General features: G+C 47.6%; 1 protein-coding gene across 11 annotated transcripts in view; it reads right to left on the reverse strand.

Annotated features, from left to right (window-relative positions):
- The window catches only part of INPP4A (inositol polyphosphate-4-phosphatase type I A), a 143866-nt gene extending 117998 nt beyond the window's left edge, over window positions 1–25868 (reverse strand). For 3 of the 11 annotated variants that reach the window (XM_058667546.1, XM_058667551.1, XM_058667544.1), the window contains exon 1: window positions 25626–25867. The gene's annotated coding sequence lies outside the window, so the exon portion shown is untranslated. Of the gene's footprint in view, window positions 1–25625 lie in introns of all 11 variants that reach the window. The other 8 variants (XM_058667549.1, XM_058667545.1, XM_058667543.1 and 5 more) reach the window with 4 other exon arrangements.
- Window positions 25869–27774: the final 1906 nt, after the last annotated feature.

Below are 27774 nucleotides of genomic sequence, written 5' to 3' on the forward strand. Positions count from 1 at the left end.
TGCACACATACCTGAGAGACAAGCACAGCCACAAACACCACACACAGATACAGGTACACACCACAGCAGACACACAGACTTAACATCCATGCACACACAAGAACAGGGATTCACACACACAGGAGGTTCCTCTACCACCCACAGCTAGAACTATTCTAACATGATCTCAAATTAGACCCAAATGCTATGGTTTTTGAAATGACAGATCAAGAGGTTATAGCAAAAATAAAACCATTCTGAAACCCAAAGAAAGGTGGTCAGAGTTTCTTTGGAAATGTCTTACAGCTTCACCTGCAGTGTGGCTCTCAACCACACCCGACCAGAGGCAACACTGTGGAAGTGACCACTCAATGCACTACCACTTAGCAGACTCCCTTCCTGCTCCTTCCGTCTCTGGTCACGAATGGGAAAGGCATCATGAGGTCCATTGGCAGGGGCTGGGTACAGCGGGCCAGGTCTCCCAGCGGAGAGAAAGGAGAGAGCCACTCAGGAACACAAACTCACCCCAAACTGTACCAGCTACTCCAGGCCCTCCCCATCTTACAGTCAGCAGTAGCAGAGGAACCTCACTCCCCTCCATGTATCAGGAGCTTAGAACCTTCAGGAGGCACTGAGTGGGACTGTACCTGCTCTTGCTCAGCCCCTACTGGTTGCTTTCCCTAACCACACCACCGGATCCAGAGCTGGGCTCCTTAAAGATGAACATTATGACTGGTCACAAAAAGTAAAGATGACGGAAAACAGAAATTTTGGAAAAGTCCTCGTAGAAGCCTCAAATCTTACAAGGTGCAGCCAATCTGATACTGACCCTGCCAAACAGGTTAATATTCTCACGATCTTGATCCACATGTTACTCCTCTGTATGACTAAGAAGAACATGATCTTAATAAATGATGCTACTAAGGTAGGCTTGATGGCTATTAATCCTAAGCCCTTATTATCAAGAAGAATATGGGGGTTTCATGCACCTGTCCACCCACCCCTGTAATCACGCAGGAAGCCCAGTGACTCACAGGATGCCTGATGCAAGCACAGCCACTGTACTGTTGGAGGGGATCTGGGGACAACATCCCGGGCATCAGGGCTCACACAGGTCCCCTCTTATGCCAGTATCATGGCTCTAATACTGGGGAAGGCTGACAATGGGTAAGCTGGGCACCTGCCATCTTCAACACAGTTTTTAGGTGAACCTCATAAAGAGGCTGGCATTGGAGAAAAGACCCAAAGACTTCAGAATCAGCCAGCCCCCGGGGCTGTTCCAAGAGAAGAAATGCCAGGCAGGAGACCAGTCAGGGCAAACAACCTGAGGTGGGGGTGAGAGAGAGTGGAGGGGAGAGTGTGGAATGCTCTGCAGGGCACAGCAGGAGGGAGAGTTGTCAGGGATGGGGAAATTGCAGCTAGGGTATGTGCAAGCAAACTACAGCCCAAGGGCCAAACTGCCCATTGCTTGTTTCCATTAAAGTTCTATTTGCACACCAACACGACCACTTGTTTACACAGTAAAACTGCTCTCCTGCTAGACACAACAGCAGAGCTGGGAGGTGCTGCAACACATGCTGCAACTGCCAGGGCACAAAATCTGAAATATCAACCTCTTGGCCCTTTATAGAAAAAGCAGATTGTCCTCCATCTTGGACAGTAGGAAAACAGACTCAGAGTGCCAAGCAACTCCGATGGAGCCCTGGAACTCTTAAGTCATGAATTTAGAGGAACCTGTCAGCACTGTGCTGAATGAGTGGCTGTTGCCAAGGTTCTGAGGTTGTTACCAAACGAGACTGTGAAAGGAGAAGGATGCCAGCCCTTGCACATCCATCATAAGCAGGCCGTTACTGCCACTGAGCCTTCCCTGGTGCCCAGCAGAGTACTCTATATCTCTGTGAGGCATAGTTAATAAGGGACAGACTCAAGATAGCTATGTGGGGTTTTGAAACAGGCAGGTCAAGTTTAGGAGCCCAAGCTATGAACTTGAAAGGCCCATGGCTTTTACCCTAACTGTACCTTAGAACTGCAAAAAATTACAACTGCTCAGATTACACTAATCAGCATTGTGCAGCAAGGAGATTCAGCTGCCATGACTTCCAAAAGTTCCTCATGATTGCAATATATGGCCTCGGTAGAAAAGTTGCAACCTGGTTCCCCTTCCGACTCTGAAGCCTGTCCCTAGCAATCTCTGTTCTCCCACTATACATATTGATCCTAATAATGCGGCTGACTCTCTTATGTTCTTTTTCCACTCAAAACCATCTCAGCACTGGCCTCAGGAGGCATTCATCAAGCCTCCCAGGCAGACCAGGGGTTCCAGTGATAGGCATGAAGTAGGAACTTCAGTGTTCAGTGTTCAGTGCAGCAGGTAATCACCACATGGGGTTCATATCCCATTTCAGAGTCCCTGGTTCCAGTCCCATCTCCACTTATGATCCAATTTCCTAGTAACACAGAATCTGGCAGGTAGCAGATGATGGCTTAAGCACTTCGCTGCCCATGGGACAGATCCAGACAGACTGAATTCCTAACTCCTGGCTTCACCCTAGCCCAGTCCTGCCTGTTGCTAGGCATTTAGGAAGTGAACCAGTGAATTCAAGATCTCTCTTCATCCCTCTACCTTTCAAGTAAAATGAAAATAAATACAATATTGTGAAGCTTATGGAAAGACAGAAGAAAGAGATTATTTTGGTATAAACATTTTTGAAAACCATGCACATCATAGTTTTCTTAGAAAATGTATTTATGAAAAAATTATGCATGGATTCAAAAATTCTGGCACCAAAAAGCATAAACATAGCCTATTCTGCAAATCAGCACTCCTGTATAATTCTTACATTCTCTTAGGTTGAGACCAAGAATCCACACTAAAAAAAGACCCAGCACACAGACCTTACTAGGCCATCTATGCTGGGCCATGCCATCCAAATGACTCCACCTCACCAGAGACCACAAGTTGTTCTACTGGCAATATACAGGTGAGGAAAAGGCTGTCCAAGGCCAATCAGCCACAATGAAACGATAACTCGCTCATTTAACAAACATCCTGAGCAAGGCACAATCTTAGCACTCTGTCCCAAAACTCATTTTTAAACATATTTTTTTCCAAATGTAATAGCAAGAATAACAGGGGTTTATCTGTTCATTAAAGGAGTACTGCCAACATCACAAAATGGCTGTTAGAGTTTGAGAGAGGCAAGAACCATGGCCACCCTGCAGCCTCACCAAGCCTCACCCTCTTCACCATGCCCACTGCATGTTGGACAGGACAGGACAGTCCTCACAGGGCTGCTTTGAGATGTGGCAGGACAAATGCTGCCCCCACTCAAAAGATGTCCCTGATCTAAGCCTGAAACCTTGGGATGCTATCTCATATGTCAAGGACTTTGCAAAGCGGGTTAAGCTGAGGATTTTAAGTTGTGGAAAATAATTCTGGAGGACCCTACTAGGCCCTGGCTGCCATCACAAATGTCCTCGTGAGCAGGAGACTGAGGGGCTTGGCACTGTGGCATAGCCGATTTAGTCCCTGCTAACAATACCGTCATCCTTTGCAGAGCACTAGTTGCAATCCCAGCTGTTCTGCTTCCAACCCAGTTTCCTACTAATGTATCCGGGCAAGCAGCAGAGGACGGCCCAAGTATTTTGCGCCCATGCAATCCACAGGTAGTTCCATCCTTCCGGCTTTAGCATGTCACAGCTCTAGCTGTTGAAACATTCAGAGAGCGAATCAGCAAATGGAAGATATATCTGTCTCTGTCTCTCTCTCTCTCTCTTTTTCTCTCTCTCAGCGAAAGGACGATCTCTCTCTATCTCCCTCTCTCTCTTTCCATGTCTCCCTGGTCTTTGTTGCTGTCTTTCAAATAAACAAATCTTTACAAAGAAGGCTGAGGAAGACTTCAGAGAGAAGAAGACCATATGACAGAAGCAGAGGGAAACAGACACAGAAAAGATGCTACAGAGATGATCTGGAAATGAAAGGAAGACTACAGCCAAGGAATGATGGCAGCCACCAGAAGACAGAAAAGGCCAGGACTGATTCTCTCACAAAGCTACCAGAGGGGCTGTGGGCTTGCCAACACTTTGCTTTGGACCAGCTGTACTGATCCTGGACTTCTAGTCCCCAGAACAGCGAGAGAATACATGTCTTGTTGTTTAAGCCACCACAGTTGTTAGAGCAGCCACAGGGAGCTAATAGGAGAGCTAACATGGGAAGTGGATGTTTGTGAAACAATCAGCATCCTGGCAGGCATATGACAGGAATTCAAGAAATTCCAATCAGCCACAAACAGTTCCTGCCACCTTCCCTGAACTACCAAAAGTTGTGTGAAAAGCTATATCCTTATGATGTTATAACAAGTTTTGTACATTGCTAACAAAAGCTCCTTCACATACATGGTCTCACTTCTTTCAGTCGCAAAAAGAAAAGTTTCTGAGGCTACCTACCCAAAGACTCTTAACTCATCTTACGTAAAGACAATTTTGTTACAGGCCTTTGTCTTCAACATCCCGCACAACTAATTCCAACAGTTCACAGGACACCCTCTGCAGAGATCACATGAAACAGACCCTCCTGACCTCCTGATCAGGGCCCTCCGATCTGAACAGCCACAGCGTAAGCACTTCTCTAAGCCACAGGCCCCAACAGCTGCCTAAGAAGCAGCTGGCATGCAGATTCCTGGGAGCTCAGTCCCTGCCCCAGGACCCCCATGGGAGAGGGGCAGGCTGGGCAAGCAGAAGCTGGCTAGCACTTCACCCTCCAATACTCATATCTCTTCATGCAAAGAGGCTCCCCTCTGCTTTAATGCCCCTTTATTTCTATGTTTTTCAGTCCTTACTCAACCCATGCGGCCCCACTCTCAGTTATCCTTCTTGGAGGGTGAGCCCAAGTGTCGAAACCCACTGTGTGCAATCATCCCACTTCCTCCTTTGTTCTCGGCCTCCCTGCGCACACTCTGCAACCTCAGCTTCCTGAGTTGCTCTGAGGACGAGGCCCTGTGATCCTGACTTTGCTTTCAGTGTCAGGGTGGTCTGCACTGGGGGCCTGGCCATCCCAAATTCCAACCTCCTTCCCTAGCCAATCAAAGATTTGATTAACTGTCCCTTTCACCCAGCACAGCAGCCCTCAGCCACAAAGGGCCCAGGGTAGAGCCTCAAAACCTCAGGAGCACTTCAGTGGAAGAAAAAAAAAAGAAAACCGAACAGAAAGAAATCGGCTATTCACTTCCTAAAAGCAGCTATCTGCAGGCTCTCTGAGCCAACACCTGTTCTCTGATCTCTGCCCAGGCCACATACACTGGGTGCAGACTTTGTGCTCTACGATGACTGACAACCACAAGCAGGGCAGCAAGGAGGCAGTGGTGTGCATGAGTGAGTGACTGAGTGAGGACCCTGGGCAAGAATGACTCAGCACTCCTCAGCCAACGGCACTGCACACAGCAGACCCCAGGGTGCTAAGGGCTACCTGCCAGACTTTCACTCACTCATGGAGGCTCATGGCTCTGATCTGTCCTGAATGGCACCTGGTGGCTTATAGGCAATCTCCTGGACACATGCTTCTTACTTCTTTGTGAATGGTTATCATATCGTCCTTCATGCTCCCAGGACCAGCTCAACAGCAGCCATGCCCTCTGTGCCTAATAACTACCTGGTACAAGTATGCTCTCAAGAACAAACTCCTAACAACAAAAAATAAATAAAAATTTTAAAATTTAAAATTTAAAAATAATTTTTTTTAAAGAGCCAACTCCTCCTCCACCTCCCAGTTCTGAAGGGGGGACCTCCCAAGAATCATCTTGCCATGTGACACAATCTCTCACCTACACCATCCCTACCTCCCCCATGGCAACTCACAGTATGTATGAGTGAAAACAACCATCCCACATGACTCCGAATCATGTCTAATACCCCTGTCCAGGCTGATCCCTTCTCTCTCAGACCCATGACACACTGGCTGGAGCAGAGGACACTCGGGGAAGGCATGGCCAGAGCCTCACAGGTGGCTGTCTAGAGGCTTCTGCAGGAACTGTGTACTTGTGGCCCTGGTTGTCAGAGAAGATTCTCTAGAACGATCTTCCTCAGCACCTGCAACGTGACTCTGCAAGGAATCAGAGGAAAGCCCCTCGGAGCCACTGTTCTTGAAGCTGGGGTCAAAGACAAATGTGGCCTTGACTAGCTTCATTCATGACACACAGGTTAGTTTTAAAAGTCTCTACATAATCAAAAGATAACAGTTTAAAGATGCCTATCTTACAATTAACTGTATCTAATCATTAACTGTCCTTCACCCTTCCAAAGAAGTTTCAGCCCAGGTCATAATTCACATAAATGAGGAGGAAATTCCACACATTGTCATCTCACCCCAGCTCTCCCTCCAGTCAGTGCAATGTTCATGCCGGAAAGTCAAGGTCTCAGTAAAAGGGAAGTTCAGTCTCTTGCAAGGAGCTGACATTTGAGAGCCAAGCACAGGCTGGAAAGAACCTACTACATTACGTGCCACAATGACGTCTATGATCCAAGCCCCAGAGTCACAGAACCTTTTAACTAGAAGGTGATGGGTTGGGAGTATGACATTGTGATTGAGACATCTCAAAGTATGTGGCCTTGAAACCTGGCTTCACTCCGAGGCCAGCTTTCTATTTAGGTACGCACTGGAAAGTGCAAGGAGATGACCCAAGTTCTCGGGTCCCTGTCTCAATGGGAGACCTAGGTGGGGTTTATTGTCCCTGGCTTTGCCCTGATCCTGCCCTGGCTGTTACAGGAATTTGGGGAGTAAAATCAGCAGATGGGAATGTGCTCTCACTTGTTCTCTCTCGCTTTCTGGGTCTTTCAAAGAAAATAAGCAAATTGTTTATAAGATAGAGATGGCAATAGAGCGTGGTTTAGCAAAATAACAAACCAATCTCTGTCCCTGTAATCTCTCACTCGCAAAACACCACCTCACGAGCCACTGACATGCCTGATGTGTGCTTCGAGTCTGCCCCTCGCTGACATCACCAAAGACCTGTGAGGTCATAGGAAGAGTATGGCTAGACAGAAGGTGGGGCAATCTGCAGCTGTGTGCTCAGCTACTGCATCCAGAGCAAAGCCCCTGAGACAAGAGCACTTCAAGGAAACTGCATTGCTGGGGTTCTTACACGTCAGCGCTTCCTCTTCCTCACCATCAGCAGTAGTTCCCGCGAGGATGGCAGTGGAGGAGAGGCTATTCTTCCCCGTACGTTGTTTCAGTTCTATCATTTCACAAACGTGGTTTCACCTCCAACTGGCACCAGGGACACTCCACCCTGGAGTTCGCTGCTGTGGCCACACTGCCTCAGGCTCCCCTACCACTGCCACACAGTGCTTGCTAGGCTCCAGCGGCCACGTCTGCAGCCCCGGGTGGAATCAGAGACACCCAATCATCTGAGTACTTGGAGCACAACAAGCACGGTGCCAAGAATTATTACAATCTAAGCAAGAATCAGACCACGAACATGACTATGGATTGAATTGTATTTGTGGCTTAAAGATTGTAATAAAAAAAACCAATAAATTCAAAACAATAAACAAATAGAAATGAGTCTGAAGGCCCAAAAGTATGCAGTGAATTTAGTCCCAAGCCTTGCAAAGGACCTCATGGTCCTTGAGCCCTGGGTAATGTGGCCCTGGCTCTCTTCCTGACATATCACCCTAGTCCTCCTGTTCATCACTTCTCTGCCAAAGCCACCAGAGTGAACCATGATCCACTGATACATATCTCATGCTGCAGAAACCCTGTGATACTCCCCAAACCCATGAGAAGAGGAGGCCATCTTACCTGAGTACCCCATCCTTCCAGACTTCTCTATATCACATGTATCGGGGTGTGTGTACATGTGTGTGTGTGTGTACATGTCTAAAGGGGGAAGTTTCATCCTAAAGTGATGAAAGTAAGCAAGAACAAAAGCACAGGCCTGAGCTGTGTGGTATAGCAACTTAAGCAGCCACTTGCAGTGTTCATACCCCATACAGACATCAGTTTGAGACCCGGCTGCTCTATTTCTGACCAGTTCCTTGTCAATAGTCTGCGAAAGCAGCAGAGGATGGTCCCTACACCCATGAGGGAGACTCAGAAGAAGCTTCTGGCTCCTGGCTTCGGACCAGCTTTGTGGTCATTTGGGGAGGGAACCAGTGGATGGAAGATCTCTCCTTTCCTTTCTGTAACTGCCTTTCAAATAAATAAATAAATCTAAAAATTTTTTTAAACTTTTTTTTTTTTTTTTAACAAAAGGCAAAATGCCCAAAACTTCTGGGGCATTATCTTCTTCTCCTGAGGAGCAGAAGCAGATGCAGGCTCCAGCTAGTTGAACTACAAGGCTGGTGTGCCAAGGACACAAAAGTCACCGCCAACAACAGACTTCTGCTTTTGACAGGCACAGGCAATGAGGTAACAGTTCTGGTTTCTCCCTAGAGCTTCCTGGGCGATGGCTGGGCTGTGGGTTCTGATCTCACCTCCATCTCCCAAGCCCTAGTCTGAAGCCTAAGCTGGCGGCAGGGCTGTATCAGAGCCTGAGACTTTCTAGTTACTTGGCAGGAAAGCTAGAGTGACTGTTTGCTCACTCAAAGAACATTGATAATATACCTAATTTGTACCAGGCACTGTGGGGCATTCTGAGATACAAGGAAAAACTGAGCTATTGTCCCTGCACTGAAGGACACTTGAGTCTCATGATTCCCAAGATCCATGCTGTGTCACTGTGTGAAACACAATGTCCTCCATAAAACACAGGAAAGCAGACCCTGGATGCGGCTTCTCCAGCTCCTTGGGCGTCTGTGTTACAAAGTTACATGTGGGACCCGGCACTGGGGCCTAGTGGCTAAAGTCCTCGCCTTGAACGCGCAGGGATCCCATATGGGCGCCAGTTCTAATCCCGGCAGCTCCACTTCCCATCCAGCTCCCTGCTTGTGGCCTGGGAAAGCAGTCGAGGACGGCCCAATGCAATGGGACCCTGCACCCGCGTGGGAGACCTGGAGGAGGTTCCAGGTTCCCGGCTTTGGATCGGCGCGGCACCGGCCGTTGCGGCTCACTTGGGGAGTAAATCATCAGATGGAAGATCTTCCTCTCTGTCTCATCTCCTCTCTGTATATCTGACTTAGTAATAAAATAAATAAATCTTAAAAAAAAAAGTTACATGTGAACAAGAAGCACTAACAGGTGACTTGGCCACTCCACACTTTGTACCCCAACCCTTTGCAGGTGCCAGGGGGAAGATACTGTACTTTCATGCTGTTTCTCATTTTGGCTGCCCAGTGCTGACTCCCTTCTTCCTAGTAACACTTCCCTGAACTTCACCGGGGAAATCAGGCCATTCAACTGGAGATGGGAGGGGTGGGCAGGAAGCCCAAGGCCAGTGCAGATTTCCCTGGGGTACACTCAGTACCTCTAACTCTTCCCTCGTGGCCAGTTCAGATCTGACCTGACCACCTCCTGCCACAGGTGAGCATCACTCTCAGAGGACAAAGTTCTGTCTGAGCACTCACAAGCCTGTCTTAGCACCATGTATTCTGTGCCCTGTGTACGCTCCAAGCACCTGCAGGACAAACAGGGCAAACCGTAGAGGAGAACCAAGTGCTCTTGTGTCTCCAAGCCTGAAGCCATGGCCACCTGGAACTCAGATGCTTCCCAAATGACTACTTCACTGAGCAGTGTGGTATACCAGAGTCAGGGAAAACCACCCACAGCAGGCCAAGCGCTAGCAAACTTCTGTCTCCTCAGCACTTCTCATCGCCACACTCCACCAATGGTTCTTTCCCCTTTAAGAGCTCAAGAGGAAACAATGGAAATCAGAATCACTTCCCTCTTAGCCATTGGCCTCATTTCCTGCACATTTAGGGTGTCCAAAACTGCCTTTCTTTCCTCTGAAAAAAAAATGTGCAGAATCCACTTTTCAGGACCTGGTGCCTTGGGAAGGTGAACCCTGAGTAACACAGGCCAACAAACCCATGAAGTGGGGAGGAACCGTGTTTCTGCAAAGCTTGGTGGTAACTCAGTTAAGCAAAATGCTTAAGTAAGCAGGGATCTTACAGACGTAGCATTGGCTAACAGAAAAAAATGTGCTAGTTGCCAGCTCAGGCACTGCGGGCAGCAATGATTGCTGTCAGGTAGCAGGGAAACCAGAGGTTCAGCCCTTGCTGTCAGCAGCTACCCTCAGGGCAGCAAGCAGCAGAAAGGGCTACATGGTGAGCTGAACCTTTTTTACACATGAAGTTAAAACTTCAAAGACTGGAGAAAAACAGTTATTGAAAATCAGTAAGGTGTATCATTAGCTTTGAAAACAACTGATCACTGGATTTCTACTATCTGTCTTAGTTTATTTTTAACTTTTAATTTTTTTTAATTTTTATCAATCTGAAAGGCAGAGGAGAAAACATGTACCTGCTGGTTCACTAACCAACTGTTTGCAACAGCCAGCACGAGGCCAGGAGCCTGGAACTGCACGTGGATCTTCCATGGAGGTGGCAGACAAGCCATCGTCTGCGGCCTCCCGGGATGCATACTCGCAGGAAGCTGGATCTAAAACCAAGTGCCTGTTCCTGGACCTATGGACTTTAGGAACTGCTAGCACCCACATCCTTCTTCCCAGGCCAACAACCCTCAAAGAACAACACATTCAATACTTCTGACAACTACAATGATTTGGTTATTATATCCCTTTATCTAACAGAATGAGCGCTTGGGATGCCCGCCACAAAATAAGAACGCATGAAGGTGGGACAGGCAGGATGGGGCACAGATAAACTCCAGTGCTATCCTCCGTTCAGCTGGAGTGTGGCTCACTCCACACCAGAGCATGGGAATCTGGGGGGCGGGGGCATGTCGCCTGCCCTGGAGGTCACCCGAGAGAAGCTTGTTTTCTTCCCTCTGGGCCCCTCTGAGCTCAGAGCATCTCATCCCAGATCCCAGCCAGGACCTCCAGATCTACCTGAAACCCCTGCTATGCCCCCTCTCCGCAGCTCTTCCCTTCCGCCTACACCCAGGATGTAAAACGACAAAACAGTTCTGGTTAGGGAGTGTTGCCCTGGCTCTGAGAACTTAGATTAAAATTGCATCACCCCTACTCTGTAAATGAAGAAATTAATGCATAAGTGATCTCTTTCAGGGCCAAGCCAAAAGGCACATGCAAGCAAGGAAGGTCTCACAACTCTGCAGTTTTCAGTTAGCTGTCCTACCCAAATAGTTTCTATGAGAGATTTCCCCAACATTCTGACAACATTTTCTTAAGAAGACAACATGCAGGAGACCCAATTAGCTGTTTCCAATGTCTAATGTTTCCTTCCTTCACTACTCAGTAATTGGTTCAGAGTTGCACAGCTGGTCCAGGGCTGTCTGCCTTCCTTGCAGCTAGGTGCAGTCAAGAGTGTTCAGGGTGGTGGAGGAACCCACCATGGGGGGAGGGTGGGGGGGGAGAATCCCAGATTCTATGTAATTACAACACAATGTAATTAATGAATAAATTTAATAAAAAAAAAAAAAAGAGTGTTCAGGGTGAAGTTTTCTCCTTTTTCTCCATTAGGCGTTGGGAAAATTTCCAAGCTGGCTTCCCCTTGAGCTAACATCCTGGCTAAAAGGTCCTCAAACTCAAGCTATACTAAGATACACGCTCTGACTGCCAACTTCTGGATCTCGGCACATGAAAGAGAAATAAATGCCTCTCTTTAACGTAGGCCTCTTCTCTTCACGCCTTTTCTGATACAGGCAGCCAAACCTAATCCCAGCACTCCTACCCTTCCCCACTTGTATCCAGTGGCATACAATGTCAGCATCCTGGAACGCTGAGAACTAGGGTTAAGGATACTGTTTCAGATTTCAAATGGCTAACAGACCCATTTTTACAAGAAGAAAAAGCCTTATAATACAGCATTTTAAAATCGATCTTGGACTCCAGGCTAGAGTGAATACATTCTCATTAGATCCTTCAAGAATATGAAAACTCATTTTTTAGTAATTATTTTATAAAACAATTTCTTCCTAATATAATTACCACTTAAAATGCTAAGAAAGCAAATCAATCCTATTTCTAGGTCTGCCTAGAAAACAATTTTAATATACCAAATTCCTGCTTACTATCCACAATGTTTAACAGCTGGCTTACATACGCAATGCAAACAAACCTAAGCTGTGGGGTAAAAACAGTTCCTGTCCATACTCACTAATCAGTCTATTAAGTTAGGGTCATTGTGTAAGCCGTGAGCAGCTGGTTGCCATGACAAACACTAATTTGTACAACTCTTAACTATTTATGAAACAAACCACCTGTGTGAATATAACAGGTCAAATCCTGTGAGGTCCAGTTCCAGCGAAGGACATGGTGAGTACTGCTCTGGAATTGGATACCTCACTTACACCTGTTTGAAATAAGTCACATCCACTACAGCTTAGAACTCACTTTCCTGAGGCAGCTAAGGACGAGGACAGATCCACATACACACAGGGTGACCAGAGCTGTCAGGCCCAGGGCACGCACAGGTACCAGGGTAAACAGTCAAATCACTATTGCAAAGCCCAGAGTGGCCCCAAGAGAGATTGACTGAGATGAGCTTCAATGCCTTGGGACCTCTCACCAACCCTGTTGATACAAGAATGTTTCCCGGGCCCGGCACGATGGCCTAGCAGTTAAAGTCCTCGACTTGAATGCACCAGAATCCCATATGGGCACCAGTTCTAATCCCAGCAGCTCCACTTCCCATCCAGCTCCCTGCTTGTGGTCTGGGAAAGCAGCAGAGGATGGCCCAAGGTCTTGGGACCCTGCACCCATGTGGGAGACCCAGAAGAGGTTCCAGGTTCCTGGCTTTGGATCGGCGCAGCACCAGCCACTGCGGCTCACTTGGGGAGTGAATCATCGGACGGAAGATCTTCCTCTCTCTCTCCTCTCTGTATATCTGACTTTGTAATAAAAAAAAATAATAATAAATCTTAAAAAAAAAAAAAAGAATGTTTCCCAGGGTGCTACACTATCACTGAAGCATCCTTTTCCTGAGCCAGTTAACTTATCCATACCACAGACCTCTCACTACTCACAATCCCCTCACTGCTTTTTCTTCTCTCTTTAATCAAACAGGCTAATACATAGCTTGATAAAGGTATTTGAGTAAGAAGACATCTGGGCCCAGCACAGTGGCTCAATTGGCTAATCCTCCCCACTCAAGTGCCATGAATTCATGTCTCAGGTGCCCCACTTCCCATCAAGCTCTCTGTCTGTGGCCTAGGAAAGCTCTGGAGGATGGCCCAAAGCCTTGAGACCCTGCAGCAGTGTGGGAAACACATAAGAAGCTAGTCCTTGGCTCCTGGATTCAAATCAGCTCAGTTCTGGCTATTGTGGCCATTTGTAGAATGAACCAGTAGGTGGAAAATTTTCTGTCTCTGCATCTCTCTGTAAATCTGCCTTTCCAATAAAAACAAATAAATCTTTTTGTAATTATGTAATAGCGGGCTTGGCGCGGTAAACCAGCAGTTAAAGTCCACCTTGCATGCCCAGGATCCCATATGGGCACTGATTCTGGCAGCCCCATTTCCCATCCAGCTCCCTACTTGTGGCCTGGAAAAGCAGTCGAGGACGGCCCAAAGCCTTGGGACCCTGCACCTACGTGGGAGACTCAGAAGAAGCTCCTGACTCCTGGCTTCAGACTGGCTCAGCTCCCGTCATTGCAGCCACTTGTGGAGTGAATCATCGGACAGGAGATCTTCCTCTCTGTCTCTCCTCCTCTCTGTATATCTGACTTTCCAATAAAAATAAATAATAAACCTAAAAAAAGTGACAGGATCTAAATTTTTAAAAATACATATGTAATAGTGATTAAATAATTAAATTGACTCAAACTGAAAGATCTTTCTCCCTATAGAGGAGATGCTCAAAACACCATCCAGCTCAAAAGCATCTGTAACAATAATGTCAAAACACCTGTCTTGGGTACCTGCTGCATGAACATTGATGATCTGCAAAATGACTTAAGGTATCAATAAGACAGGTTCCCGTATCCCAGGGCTCTGCTGTGTTTAAAGGGGAAAGGCACACAAAGAAAATAAACTTTTTTTTTTTTTTTTGTAAAAGCTTCATCCCTGAAATGTGCTCAGAGCTTCTTAAGGACATTTCTTAAAGGGGGTAACACTCACATATAGTTGCATCCACCTAAAATTCACTCTTTTCCCCCCTTCTTAATCAGCTTATGCTTTAACTGAGAACTTTAAATCCATGTAAGCTTTCTCCAACACATCAGTCTTGGCTAACAAGAAATGAGACAGGTAAGAAATATGGTACAAGTAGTCCATGGAGCGAAAGGTGGGGAACATAAGGAAGGATGTCAAGCTATCAGGAAAGGAAAGGCAGTTCAGACCAAAGACAAGAAGATATGTCTGTGCCAATGATCAGGGGAAAACATGCTGGTGGAAAGTGATCACCAGTCCACCTGACAGGGTTTGAACCTTAACACAAGCCCTGCGTTACACTGTGGGTCTATCTGCTCAAGAGCAGGGATGTGGGGACAGGCAGCAGGGGTTAGGGAAAGGCACCGGAAGCTCTACTTGGACCAGGAAAGACAGCCTTAGCATCGGGCACATATTTTTGGTATTCCAAGGTCTTGATGAGAACTGGTTTCTTCTACTCTAGAGAGCTACTGCTGAATCACTGCTGAGGGTAGAGAAAGTGAAAGGATAAGGAGGCTGGATTTCCACGGCAACAGACTAAAGAAGGACTTCCCTAAATAGACATGTGTGTGAAGCTACATCAAGAACCCACACCAGTTCAGCCATGCAGCCCTCAGGCACTGTCACAACTACACCGGCTGTTGGAGGCATGGCAAGGAGGGAGCAATGAAGAAATAATCTATCTTCCCCAGAAAGAGGGAACGGGAAGAGGAAGATTCACACTCCCCTAGTCACAGTCCTTCCACTCTACCCTCGTTTCCTTCTAGCAACTCTGCCACATTTTCCTCCCTTGACCCTGGTTGGTTGCCCTGCCTCTTAGCATCTCCCTCTTCCGCAACAATTCCCTTCGGGGGTGCCCTGGGCAATGGTATGCCTTCTAGCCACTTTAACACATTTTAAATGCACAGACATTAGGGGCCTGCATGTGGCACAGCTGCCACCTGTAACTGGTTTGAGTCTGAGCTGCTCTACTACCTGCAGCTCTAGCTCCCTATTCATCCGGAGGGCAGCAGGAAACAGTCCAAGTGCTTGGCTTCCTGCACCCATGTGGGAGACCCGGATAGAGTTCCAGGCTTCAGCCCTGGTCACTATAGCCATGTGGGAAGTGAACCAGCAGACAGGAAGACAGTTTGTTTCTCTCTCTCTCTCGCTCTCTCTCTCTCTCTCCCCTTTCTATGAAGCTCTTCCAAATTAAAAAAAAAAAAAAAATCTTTAAAAAAATCGAGATACCAAGGAGAAAAACCATTACTAAGACTGTCAAGTTGAAGGGTGGAAGGAGGGGTAGTTGTAAACAGAATATTGTTACCCACAATTTTCCAGCACACTGAGTTCATAGGTCTGTCCCACTGAAATTATTAAGCTCCTGGGAGCCAGACCCTTTCTCCCGTTTATAAATGAGATTGGTGATATTTAACATTTTTTCTTTCCTATAATCCAACCTGTCTCCTCCCCCAAAAATAGACATGTCACAGACATGACTGCGCATGATTTGTGATGCCTGATGCCTATCATGACTGCTCCAGGCCAGTCAATGTGATTTGGGAGTGGCCCTGTCACTTCTGCGACCTGGGGGATTCTGGGGAAATTAGAAGCAAAGGTTTCATTGCAGCCCACCCTGAACAAGGTGGATCTCTCCTCTCTGCTGCTAGACAGATGTTGATTCACCGTGCCAGATTCAAGGACCCAGAAGCGATGGGTTCAACTCTAAACCTCCAACAAATCACCACGCTTTCTGCCACTGGTCTCCCTGGTCTCCAGGTGGCTATGCAAAGTACAACCAACATCATGAGGATCTGGTTCTGGGTGGCCAAATCCCACAGAAAACAAACCAGAAGGTTTAGAACTTTCTGTTGTTCCCATGGCACCAACTCCACTGTCCCTGGTCCATACCACTGAAAGACTTTGCTCATCTTAGACCCACTGTTCTTGATCTGTAGTGAGTCTCAGAGCCCCAACTTCTGACCAAAATCAGAGAACTTTTCCCAAGGAAAAAAACCCAACTGTACACACAGCCAGTGTGGCTCCCTCCTTCCTGAAGCAGGTTAGGAACTCCTTCACTCACCCTGGGGATTAAATATGTCTTAACCAAAATTCATAGTACGGAAAATCAGGAAGTAATAACACACAAAATACACTGCACACAAATAAATGATTTACCAAAAGAAAAGATCTAAGCTTTCCATAAGAACAGGTAGATTTTTAATATTTTATTCATTTTAAAAAAAGACTTTTAAAAAGTTGCAACCTCAGATTGACTCCATGAAGAACTGCTATTTGATGGATCCAGCACAGTGGCTTAACGGCTAAAGTTCTCGCAGTGAACATGCCAGGATCCCATAAGGACACCGGTTCTAATCCCGGCGGCCCCACTTCCCATCCAGCTCCCTGCTTGTGGCCTGGGAAAGCAGTCGAAGATGGCCCAAAGCCTAGGGACCCTGCACCTACATGGGAGACTCAGAAGAGACTCCAGGCTCCTGGCTTTGGATCTGCACAGCTCCAGCTGTTGCGGTCACTTGGGAAGTAATCATTGGACAGAAGATCTTCCTTTCTGTTTCTCCTTCTTCCTGTGTATCTGCTTTTGCAATAAAAATAAATAAATCTAAAAAAAAAAAAAAAAAAAAAAAAAAAGAACTGCTATTTGAAAAATATGGCTGTAGTGACTGGCACAATGGCCCAACAGGCTAATCCTCCACCTCCAAGTGCCCACATCCCATATGGATGCAGCTTCGTATCCCAGCTGCTCCACTTCCCAGCCAGCCCCCTGCTGGTGACCCAGGAAAGCAATAGAGGATAGTCCAAAGCCTTGAAACCCTGCAGCCATATGGGAGAACTGGAAAAGGCTCCTGGCTCCTTATTCTGATCAGTTCAGCTCTAGCCGTTGTGGCCATTTGGGGAGTGAACCAGCAGATGGAAGATCTTTGTCGCTCAGTCTCTCCTCTGTAAATCTTCCTTTTCAATATAAATAAATAAATAACAGGGCTGTGGACCCTTCTCTACTCTGTTCCTCCTTCCTCAGTCATTAGTGCTAATGACTATACAGCTTAGTGTAAGACTGCCCCTAAACATCTTTTTCATGTGTTAAGATGAACCTGTAGATTAAGCATCAGAAAGTCAAGAAAAATCTAGATATATTCAAACTCATTTCAGGAAAAACTTGGAACAGTGGGCTATTTTGGTCTCACAAATCATACCATGGAGATGGCTCTTTTACTATACTTCAACACAAAGTGGCAACTATTCTGTGACAAGAAGGGCATAAAGCAGGCCATCGCAGGCAAAGCCAGAGAAAGAGCCCACGTACCACTGCAGGTAGTCCCCATGGCTGCTCCAGGCCAATTCCCTAAATGCTCTGCTAGCTCCTGCCAGCACACTGCTATCTACTTTTTCTCACTGAGTGAAGAACAGCACAACGAGCAAAGCCTATACATCTGAATGCAGTCAGGAACAGCTGCAGGAAGAGTATCAGAAGAGTCAGCCCAGATTCTGTGTGCTGGTGCAAGTCAGCCCTGCTGGGTGAGAGGCAAAGCCGGGGGAGAAAGCAGGATGCTGCTTCCTTAAGCACCAAGTCCTAGAGGGAGGATGCAGAGGAGCGACAAGGGCTGTAGGCATGGATGCCAGGAAACTTAGCTGAGATGATTAGATGGGGAATGAGAGGCACCAGAGAGCAGAGCTTCCCATGGGTCACTGGCCATGGTGCTCAGTTCACACTATGGGATGACCATCCAAAATCCATTCTTCCTTCACTCTATTCAGACAACAGAGTGATCCTGGGTTTTGGGAATAGCTAGTCCCATCTCCAGCTAGGGAGTGGAGGCTGAGGAAGCAGTTTTCAAACTTGATGTTGTATCAGAATCATCTGGAGGGCTTGTCAAAACAGATCTCTGGGTTCCACTATTGAATCTCAGAAGGTACATTGTAACTACTTCTCAAGCAAACCAAATGGTTGGGGGACCACCCTGGAGCAACACTAACCTTAGTCAATCAGTGTACAGCACTCTCACATCACTGGTCCAGGAGAAGCCACCTGACCCTCTGCTGCCAGCAGGACGCAATGCCTGTGAACCCACTGCCTTGTCTGCTTGTCTGCTTCCCTGCTTCTGCTGGCCAAGTACAAGGAAGTATACAGCACCAATGACCCTATTGACCATGACATAACCTGAGGAAGCTGACCCTATCATGAAATCAGCAGTGCTTGCTAGAGAGTAGACCCTATGAAAAAATCCACTCAACTGTTGACAGAGGACAGCTCCAACTCCCTGCAATGACAAATCTGATTCTTCGCTTGGCAGCCAAAGCCCATCCCAGCAGTCATAACCTGTAATCCAGGGCGATGCTTGAACAGGGCATCTGTTTTCTCAGAAACATCTACCTGTTTAATAGAACGCCTTGACACTTCCAGAATGTATATGCAGATCATTCATCCTGAAAAATACAAGCAACACAGAAGAGGGGAACAAAGGCACCCCACACCTTAGGTTGAATTACTCTGATCATCTGGTTTCGATAACAGCAGCTGATAGAAGCTGCACTGGGATTACAGAAAGAGGTGAGCAAGAAATTGCAGGGCATTTCCAGGAGACCCCGAAATCCCATTTCACATGACATGATGAGGGGCAAACGAGACACAGTGAGTTAAGCCACTGCTTGACACATCCACACTCAATGCAGAAACACCCAGCACTATTGGAGTGCTGGTTTCAGTCGTGGATACCCCACTTACCATCCCAGTTCCTGCTAATGCACATCCTGGCAGGTAAATGAGGGCTCAAGTGTTTGGAGCCCTGTAACCCATATGGGAGACCCAGAGAAGTTCCTGGCTCATGGCTTCAGCCTGGCCCAGCCCTGTCCGCTGCACACATTTAGAGTGAACCATCAAATGGAAGATATCTCTCTCTCTCTCTCCTCCTTCTCCTCCTCCTCCTTTCAAATAGATGAAAATACATATTTTTTTTAAAGGTACAACAAGGACCTCAGGAACCTGAGGTCAGGAGAACAAGGAAATGTCTGAGGGAGAGGGCTCTGGGAGGGTCCGAGGAAGAGAGGCTGGGATGGGATGAGGTTGTCCCTTTGTCTTCCTGCTCCTGTTCCAGAAGGTAAGATACTTCACCTTTATCACCACAGCATGAGGCTCCTGCAGCCCTGACCACAAACATGCACCTTTCGCTTCCGAGGCCCTGCCCAGGTGAATCTCACGGAGAACAGGCTGATGTCACTCCAAGTTTCAGGCTGACCTCACAGACCACAGACATCAACTCACCCCAACAGCTCGTGTTCTTGCCGTCCCAGGCACTAGGCACCACTCCAAACACTTGATGTGTGACACTCATTTAATCCCCAGTAAGCCTCTGCAGCTGCTGCCACCATCAGCCCAGTTTTCCACATGAGAAACTGGACAGAAAGAGATGGGGCTGCTTGCTCAAAGTCACACAGCTGGTTGGAGTCTCACAGAAGTGCAGCTCCAACATTCACCCTATGTCTAGGGATGAAATTAATGGTTTTGATGCTGAGCAAAAGAATTTTCAGACTGGCAAAAGCAAAATACTGAGAACAGAAATTTTTGCTACTCGTGAGACCAAGTCATTCATCTTCATCGGTTCTGGAATACACCAAGTAAAACACTTATTTTTAAATTCCTGTGAAGAAAGCTACATGATGCAATGGAAGTGGCACGAGTCCCAGAGAGACCTGGATTTGAACCCCAGTTCAGCTTCTTTTTTCCACCCTCCCCCACCTTCTATTTTATTATGAACCTCAGTCGCGTGCCCTAACCAGCCCCATCTCGGCTTCCCCCACCTCCCCCAACACCACAGTGCCCTCCTGAGAGACGTCAGAGGACACTTGGAGACACCTGTCAGATATCCAGACACTAGCTTCCCTCTCCTTTAGGACAAAATATACATCACACTTAAAAGAGTTTTATAAGGGCCACCAAGAATAAAGTCCAGATTGATAATAATTTCCACAATACACTAAGATGAAGACAATCAAGCTAACAAGAACACACAGGTAAAGAATACAAACAAGATAGTTCACAGAAACCAAAACTATAAATTAGTAAGAAAAGGTCTTCAATTTTCTTGGCAGTTTGGAAAATGAATTAAAATCATGCCTTTTTGTGCACTGAGCTGGAATAATTAACACGACTCACTGTCTTCAACGCTGATTGAGTCAAACAGAACCATGCGTGTTACATACACATTGGTGATGAGCACAAGCTGACAGGGACTCGTAAGGAGTCATCTGGCCAAACTGTCCGTTCAAAGGGACTCTTCAGGCCAGAGATGCATCCAGCAGCCTGGAAGCTCCGTACTAACACTGAGGAGGTGCATGTATCTCACTATTTTAGGGTAAAAAGTTGGACATCACGTCAATCTCCATCAATAAGGAATGATTACATAAATTATGGTTCGGCTATATTCCCGGGACTAAAAAGACAAAGCAAACTTGTTTTATCAGCACCAACAGCTCTTACAGACAAAGCATTAAATTTGAAAAAGCAGAAGAATGTGTGCTCCAGTGAATTTAGATGCCCCATGGGGGATCAGCACGGAGGCACAGCACGTAATGCCTGTGACACCAGCATCCCACATGAGTGCCAGTTTGTGTTCTGCCCACTCCACTTCCATCCAGCTCCCTGCTCATACCCTAGGAAAAGCAGCCCGAGAGGGCCCATGGGTTTGGGTACCAACCACTCACATGAAAGAATGGGTGAAGGCTCTTGGCCTTCGCCTGGCCCAGCCTTGGCTGCTGCAAACATCTAGGGAATGAGCCAGCAGATGGAAAATTTCTGTCTCTCCTTCTCTGTTTAATTTTGACTTTCAAATAAATACATTCTTTAAAAATAAAAAAGATGCCAGTTGGGATGTCTGCATTGCTGCATTGCCATTACAACATGGAATGCAGGTATCCCAAGCAGCATCTTCTGGTTCCAGCTTTCTGCTAAAGTGAGCCCTGGGAGGCAGCATGCAATGGGCCAAGTGCTTGCATCCCTGACACCCATATGGGAAACCAGAACCAAGATCCAGGCTTCTGGCTTAAACTTGGCCAGAATTTCCTGGAAAGTAAAACAGTGGTAGTAAGATCTCCTTCTACCTTTCAAATACTTTTTTTTTAATGTGTGAGAAAAAAAGAAATCACAGAAATTCTGTATATCATGATTATATTTATGTTTACAAAAAGAATAACTGACCACTGATAAGGTCTACCAACAATGACATCTCAGTAGAAACGAGCATGCTAATGCCCAGGTTTTGGGTTTTAATACCACTCACCTAAAAAAGAACCAGAGCCAGGGAAAATACAGGCAGAGTCTTGAAGATTTTGTACCAGGAGGAAAAAAAAGTCCTCAGATGATGATGATGACATGTCAAAAGAACATAAGATCCAGCTTGAAGGGGCTTCCACTGGTCAAATCTGGGACAAGTAGAGCAACAAAACGACTAACAATCTTTTGAATAAAGTAAAAAAAAAAAATTAATGAATGAGAAGTAAAGCTATTTCTTTTTTTTTTTTTTCTTTTAAAAAAATTCCAGCTACTCTATGCAGAGGGAAATGTGAGATTAGAAATTACCATCTGTCAACCATCATAACTGAATCAAGTGAGCAGTGTAATGGCTAAAACCAGGGTGTGGGGCACAAAGACTAACAGAATTTCCATCCCGGCAAGTGTCTATCAGATACATGCTGAATACAAAGGGGAGATGGTAACTTCTCAATAAGGCGACAAAGGCATTCGTCAAAGGACCAAAGTTAGTAGGACCTGTCAAAGCTCTAATAGTCAACAGATGCCTCCTGAAGGAGCACACTGACAACCCTACAGCCTCGATTCTGCCAACTCCTGCCAGAAGGACAGGACCTGAATCTAATCATAAGGAAGACACAGGAAACCCAAACTGAGGGACATTATCTAAAAACACAGTCACTAATCTTTAAATATGTCAACACCATGAGATGTACACGGACTCAGGAACTTTTTCAGATTAAAAATGACAGAGACAGAAAAACTTAGTGCAATAGGAAATCCAGAATTTTCTTTTGCTGTAAAGGTCATTACTAAGACAACTGGCAAGATCTGAATAAGAACTGTATATTGCACAAAGGTGTTTTATCAACACAAATTTCCTGGTTTTCAATCACTGTACTGCTGTTATGAAAAGAACATTTTTGTTTGAAAAAAGTGAAGGATTTGGAGACAAGGTATCAAGCCTGCAACTTATCCTTGAACAGTTCAGGGAAAGAGTAATTCCACATGAGTGAGAAAGGAATTAAAGCAAAAGTAGCAACACTTCAAGACTTGGAGAGTCCAAGCTAAGGCTTCCAGAGAATTTGGATTATTCCTGCAACTCTTCTGTGAGCCTGAAATCCCATCAAAATACAAAAAAAAAAGTTTAAATCAAGCAAAATGTGCATAGGCACAAAAATACATGTACATTTCTAGGGATCAGGTTCAAGAAGGTGTTTTCCTCAAAAGCATAGAGAGACAAAACAAAGCAAGCTTGCACAGATGTTAATATTAGTGTCCCTAGTTTAAGCACTTCTCACGGGGCTTCTGTTGTAGGACTCTAAACAAGGTGGGTGGAGTGGGGGCTGTTTAAAAGGGATCTCTCCAGGGCCCAGTGCGGTAACCTAGTGGCTAAAATCCTTGCCTTGCATTTCCCAGGATCCCATACAGGTGCCAGTCCATGTCCCGGCTGCTCCACTTCCCATCCAGCTCCCTGTTTGTGGTTGGAAAAGCAGTTAAAGATGGCCCAAAGCCTTGGAACCCTGCACCCACATGGAAGACCTGAAAGAAGCTCCTGGCTCCTATGGCTCAATTCTGGCTGTTGTGGTCTTGGGGAATGAACCAGCAGACAGAAGAGCTTTCTCTCTGTCTTTCCTTCTCTCTCTGTAGATCTGCCTTTCAAATAAATTTAAACAACAACAACAACAACAACAACAAAAAACTCTCCAAACCAGCTCATAATCAGGTTCTACAAAAGTAGCCCCACCATCCAGCCTTCCTCACTGCCAATTCATGCATTTTCCTCAGTGAAAGTCAAATCTTCCTGACACCTTGAATAGCTGATGAAACTAAGGGAACACTTCTGGAATATGAAAGCTTAAAGAGAGTTTTCCATTAAAAAAAAAGTTAAACCAGTATTTATGGACAGTGAGTCAGTCAGTCTCTCTCTCTCTCTCTCTCTGTCCCCCCACCCAGTGCAGCCTTCCTTTGGTAAATTCTTGAATAGTTAAATCATAGGGTGGGAGTACAGGATCAATGAGTCCCACAGTGCCCTTCTGCACCTGTCCCGGGGTACATTCATAGAGATGCTCACTGAACATGTTCCCAGCTAGGCATCTGGTTAACGGGACACAAGGGCTCTCTGCTAAACACAACCCACCATTCTGGTAGACTGCCACTTACAAAGAAGCTCTCAGATATATTGTTTTTATTTCTTTTTTTAAAGATGCATTTATTTTTTATTGGAAAGTGAGCTATAAAAAAATTAGGAAAGACAGAGAGGAAGATCTTCCATCCAATGATTCACTGCCCCAAGTGGCCACAATGACCAGAGCTGAGCCAATTCAAAGCCAGGAGCCAAGAGCCTCTTCTGGGTCTCCCTCACAGGTTCAGAGTCCCAAGGCTTTGGGCCGTCCTCGACTGCTTTCCCAGGCCTACAAGCAGGGAGCTGGATGGGAAGCAGGGATGCCGCGATTAGAAACCGCGCCCATATGGGATCCCAACGCGAGGACTTCAGCTGCTAGGCTACCATGCAGGGCCCTGTTTTTATTTCATTGTGTTCTGAAAGTCATTTTTTTAAAATCTCTAATATTCATTTTAATAGTATACTATGAGAAATCCAGTTTCCAAAACAATGGGATAAAACTTAAGGTCAGCCCCTGGCCTGGTGTTTACTCAGGAGACAGGGGCGGGTAAACACTCTTGAGATCGAACACAGCAGTAAACAAAACAAAAGGCACAGTAGCTAGATAAGCACAAGTCATTCGAGTGCCCGGTAGAAATCTAGTCTTCTTTCGATTTTCCCAGCCTTCATCTCTGTCTTCCAACCCCCTCCACCCTCACCCACACCCCTATCCCCCAAAACTCTGGCTTATTGCTATAGAAGCGTGTTTACATGACAGGGAAGCACGCCTTGCCTGGCTCACTCAGCGGCAGCACCGCCCCTGGGACATGGTCTCCGTGCAAGACCCCTCCAACCATGCCGGCCTTCTCCTGCGGACAGCATCATTCACCTTCCTTGCACCGCAATCTTCCAGAAACAAGCATTTCAGCAAAGAACCTCCGAAACACAGACTCCAGACTGTACGTCAAGCACATCATTCCTGCTAAAGCAAGCTTGTTTTTAACCAAAGGGGAGGAAAATGGCTTAATTCTAGGACAACCTAAACAGCGTCAAGATTTCAAAGCAAACTGGGCCAAGGAGTTTCTGCTCTTGCCTTCTGGAGAGCTGAGAATGGGGAGAACCAGAGTCGGCAAGTGACAGAACCAGCACTCACACGCCAGTCAGCCAGCTCAGCCCCGGCCCAGCCCCACAGACCACACAACCCACTGGACACTGGGCGTGAACCAAACAGAACTGCACTTGCAACAGCCACAGGGCGACCCCACCCACCTTGGCTGATAGATGCCCACTCTAACGGGCAGGTGATAAATCAAATTCGAAGGCAGCCACTTAAAACACTTAAGCATAGCCAAGCCTCGACCAGAATGGGGGGGGGGGGGTGCTTCTCAGCGGCCTCCTCTCCCTTCTCGCCGGAAGGAATTCGTTCATCATCTGTCATGGGGGACGAATCCGAGGCAGGAGGCAGGCACGCATCCTTATGTAATGTCAGAGGGCAGGAGAGAGCAGAGGCCACCCAGATAGCCTTCCTCCGCCCACAAAGACGTCTACGTTTACCTCTGCCATTCCGAGAGGCTCAGCTGCCGAGGGCCTACGCGTCGCCGACTGGAGAGAACCACGCACAGGACCCCGCAAATGTCTCAGAGGCCTCAGTGAGCCGACTAGCCAAGCCGGGCAGAAATAAGACAGAAAAAGCCAAGGTGCCAGGACAAGTGGCTGGGCATGGGGGTACCGACAGAAGAGGGATGCAGGGTTGGCCAGGAGGCAGTCCTGAGCTCCTATACATACCGGGTTACGCTGAGGCCTTGGGCGTTCGGGAGGCACCAGCCCCAGCCCCGGGGTAGGGGAGATCCGCGCGACCCGGGTAAGGGCGCGTGTCCTTCCCCCAGCCCCCGACGGCGCGCGACCCGGCACCCGCTCCAGCCAGCCCCGGGCGCGGGGCCTCCTCGGGCCACACTCGGGACTGCTGTGCAAAGACGCCCCGGCCAAGGGCTCCGCTGGGCTGGGTGATTTCCATGACAACCGCGGGCGCCGTCCCCGCGCGGCCCAGCAGGCAGCGGGAGCCGCCGGGTCCCCCTCCGCGCGCCCGCGGTCCCTCAGGGCTCCCCTCAGCCGCCGCGCCTCCCGACCCGGTCCGGCCCACCCACCTGGTGGTGCGCTCCGACCCGAGGCGCCCGCCGCGCAGCTGGTGCCGCGGTGGTCCTCGGTGCCACCGGGCCGCGCGCCCGAGCCCGCGGCAGCCGCAGCCGCAGGAGCAGCGCCGTCCGCTCGTCCAGTCGTGGGCTGCTAGCTCGCCTTCAGGGTGCTGCTGGTCCTCCGGGCCCCGGCCCGCCAGCGCACGCCCCGGCCGCGAACCCGCCGCCCCGGCTCTCGCCGCCGCCACACGCTCCGGGCGGCGCGCGCCGCCCCGCCCCGGGCCCGCCCCCTCGCCGCGCATGCGCGCCCCGCCCCGGCCCCGCCTGCCCGGCCACGGTCCTCGGCGCCCGCAGGTGCAGGAGCCGCGCGTCCCCGGTTCATCCCGGGCGCATCTGGCACCCTTCTCTGGGAGTGCGTAGCCTGCCAGTTCTTGAACTGCTCCACGTTCACTAGACGGTGGCTTATTTACGCTCCCTATACGAGGAAACCAAGAAACGCGTCTCTAGCCAAGGAACAAGGCTCCAGCGGGCTAGCCGTGACCCAGTAGAACACTGGGGTGAGGGTTCCAGGCCGACCACAAGCAGAAACCAGCAAAAGAAGTAGGTCACCGTGCTTTCACAATGCAGGTTTGCAAAAAGAGATGGCTAACATCTGGATGCACTGCTGTGTTCATCCTTGCAGATGGTTTAAACATGTGCTATACAAAAAAAAACCCAAAACAGTGCATTGGTAATTTCTCAACTAGTAGCAGCCCCCTTACCACGACTCCCCTCAGATTCCATTTCTCCATAGGTAAAGGGGAGAGAGTAGACTTACAGGTCTTGGAAGAAAATATTCGTGCTAATATGACCTTAACTAATTAATTTTATTTGCAAAGAAGAGGGACAGGAGGAAAAATGTCCCCCAAATTTCTGTCAACAGCCAGGGAACTCAATGTAGATCTAAGTGGGCGGCTGGGATCACTCCGCTTGGGCCAACAGACTATGTTGTTATGATCTTAAGCCTCAAATGTCGGCTTGTACTGAATGTAAACATCTGCCTTATCTTTGAAACTTCGCTAGGTTTTAATAAGAGCGGGGAAAAAAGCTTTCTCCTTAAAAAACTCGCTAACACCAATCAGAAATACTTCTAGGCAGAATTCTCTGCTCTCAAATATAAAAACAAGCATTTATCATTCAAAGAGACCATCTAATCTGTTACAAATGAAAATTATGAGTTTTCTGACCGCCTTTAGAATTAGGTCTGTCCCTCCCATGTCACCCAAACCATATGCAGACAGTTTACTGAAATAAACATTTATAAAACTGGTTTTGGAAAATGGCTCTGTGGCATGGACAGTAAAGTCACCACCTTAAATACCAGCATCCCATATGGGCACTGGTTGGTGTCCCAAATACTCTTCTTAAACAGCAGAAGATGGGGCCCAGTGCAATGGTTCAATGTCTAATCCTCACCTTGCAAGTACCGGGATCCCATATGGGCTCCAGGTATGTCCACTTCCCATCGAGCTCCCTGCTTGTGGCCTGGGAAAGCAGTGGAGAATGGTCCAAAGCCTTGGGACCCTGCGCTGGTATAGGAGACCTGGAAGAAGCTCCTGGCTTCAGGTTGACTCAGCTTTGGCCATCATGGCTATTTGGGGAGCAAACCAGTGGGTGGAAGATTTTTCTGTCTCTCCCCTCCATAAACTTGATCCGCCTTTCCAATAAAACAAATAAATCTTAAAAAGAAAAAAAGGGGGGTGGCACTGTAGCCTAGTGGCTAAAGTCCTCACCTTGCACGTACCCGGATCGCATATGGGTGCCAGTTTGTGTCCCAGCAGTCCAGCTTCCCATCCAGCTCCCTGCTTGTGGCCTAGGAAGACAGTAGAAGATGGCCCAAAGCCTTGGGATCCTGCACCTGCATGGGAGACCCAGAAGAAGCTCCAGGCTCCTGGCTTCAGAATGGCTGAGCTCTGGCCATTGTGGCCACTTGGAGAGTGAATCAACACACAGATCTTCTTCTCTGTCTCTCCTCCTCTCTGTGCATCTTTCCAATAAAAATAAAATAAATCTTTAAAAAAAAAAGCAGAAGATGGCTCAAGTGCTTGGACTCCAACCACTCATGTGGGAGACCCTGTTGAAGTTCTCGGCTCCTGGCTCCTGCCTAGCCCAGCCCTTGCTG

The sequence above is a fragment of the Ochotona princeps genome, chromosome 8, assembly GCF_030435755.1.
Source record: "Ochotona princeps isolate mOchPri1 chromosome 8, mOchPri1.hap1, whole genome shotgun sequence".
Classification (NCBI taxonomy): Eukaryota; Metazoa; Chordata; class Mammalia; order Lagomorpha; family Ochotonidae; genus Ochotona; species Ochotona princeps.